This window comes from Cebus imitator, unplaced genomic scaffold, assembly GCF_001604975.1.
Source record: "Cebus imitator isolate Cc_AM_T3 unplaced genomic scaffold, Cebus_imitator-1.0 Scaffold117, whole genome shotgun sequence".
Taxonomy (NCBI): domain Eukaryota; kingdom Metazoa; phylum Chordata; class Mammalia; order Primates; family Cebidae; genus Cebus; species Cebus imitator.
This window is the reverse complement of record NW_016107432.1, coordinates 5,123,854-5,125,801: the sequence shown is the minus strand read 5'-3', so window position 1 is coordinate 5,125,801 and position 1,948 is coordinate 5,123,854.

The window sequence follows — 1,948 nt, the reverse complement described above, 5'->3', positions numbered from 1 at the left end:
CACAGCCGGAGGGAGCACACCCCGGGAAAATCATAGGGGCCCTTGCCACAGCCGGAGGGAGCACACCCCAGCCCTGCAGGAACCAGCAAGACACTCGTGTCTGCCGTCCGGGACTGCCCAGGGGCTCCTCACAGCCGCTGGGTGTCGCCTCTTTAAGGGTTTGTCGGCGTACACATCCACGCGGAGGCATTGAAGATTAAACAGGCATTGTCTCTGCAAGCCCAGGTGCCATCAAGGTGCCCTCTGTGGACACAATCCTGGTGGGGCCACCGCCTCTCTCAACCCCAGCTGCTCCCCACCCCTGCCCTCACCCCTCCACCCATGCAGCCCCCAGCACCCCTGCCACACTTGGCAACTCATCCAAACCCTTGCCAGGGCCTGCATCCTGGGCCTGACGCTGCTCTAGCCCACCCACCCCGCTTTCACCACCCACCGATGCCCCACAGGTGGCCAGAGGAGCAATTCGAGGCCTTCCCCCGCTCCTGGCCTGTCCCTGCCACCCCTATTCCCAGCAGTGGGGCGTTCAGGACATGCACGTGCTGGCGGGTGGCACAGTCAGCGCCACCACCAGCACCCACTGCTGGGCCTGGGAAGAGAGTTCCACCCAAACCTGCATCTGGTCCAGGGCAACAGGGCCCAGGGTCACGGGAGTCCAAGGCCCGAGGTCAGCCCCACCGCTCCACCGACCCGCTATGACCCTAAGCAGATGATCCGTCTCCCGGACCCTCAGCTCCCTCCCTCACAGGCTCCCACCAGCCCCTGCTGACCTGGGTGCCTCATCAGGCCTCAGGCAATGACAGGACAGGCACCACTGGGAGGGTGCAGCCGTGGGGAAGGGGCAGGCCGAGCCCCCGATCTCAGCCACAGCTGGGGACATGGACTGCTGTCTGCAGCTCGAGGCCTGCCAGGTGGTGGCCTCCCAGGGCAGAGACTCTCCCAGGGCCCTGTGCTGGGTCCCGGCAGGGCAGCTTCATGGCTCTGCCCAGTGAACCTGGACTGCAGCGTCGCTAGCCAGGGCATCTCAGTGGCGGCTGAGGTTGCAGGAAGGTGAGGGGATTTCCCAGTTCCAAACGTTGCCTCTGTCACTCCTGTGCCAGGCCCCCAGCCTGACCTGTCTGACCTCTCACCTCAGGCCCTGGCTTAGGTCGGGGTCCCTCCGATGCAGACCTGAGCCTGACTTTGACCTCGGTGGTGCAGGTGTGGAGGGGTATGCTACGCTTGGGGTGGCGCTGAATGGCAGAGGGCTGGAGGGCCCCAGGTCTGCACCGTACCCTGACACAGCCCGGAAATAGAATGTGCGCACATGGGAGACGGACAGATACATGAGAGACACAGAGAGACACACACACAGAGACATACAGAAGGTCATAGAGACACAGAGAGACAGAGACATACAGAGAGACACACATAGAGAGACAGAGAGACACAGAGAGACAGAGAGTGATTGAGGGGTGGAAAGAGACAGAGACAGGTGGAGGGACAGGGCCAGAGCGGTAAGCGATGTCACAGGACGAGAGTGTCTGGGGACCCTGGGGAAGGCGTACAGCATCTTTGTCACTCTCATGTGTCTACAACTCGATAATTATCTCAAATGAACGTTCAGAACACGGGAAGGAGGGGCAACCCGGAGGAGGGGTGCGGGGCAAGAGTTGGGCAGGAGGGGGCCAGCGGGGGGTGGGTGCAGGATTGGCCGCTCTGGGTACCCGCCTTCTTTCTGGGGTGCTGAGAATGTTTGAAAATTAAGAGCAGTGATGGTGGCACATGTGTGGACGTACCAAACACCACTGAATCGCGCACTTTACAAGCACGAATCGTACAGTTCGTGAATTATCTCGCAAAAAAGCTGTTGTATATATATACGCACATGTTACACAAATTATCTACATTTCCAAGAAGGGTTCAGGCTGCAGACAGCTGAAAGAGCAGTGCCATGTGAAAAGAAATCTTA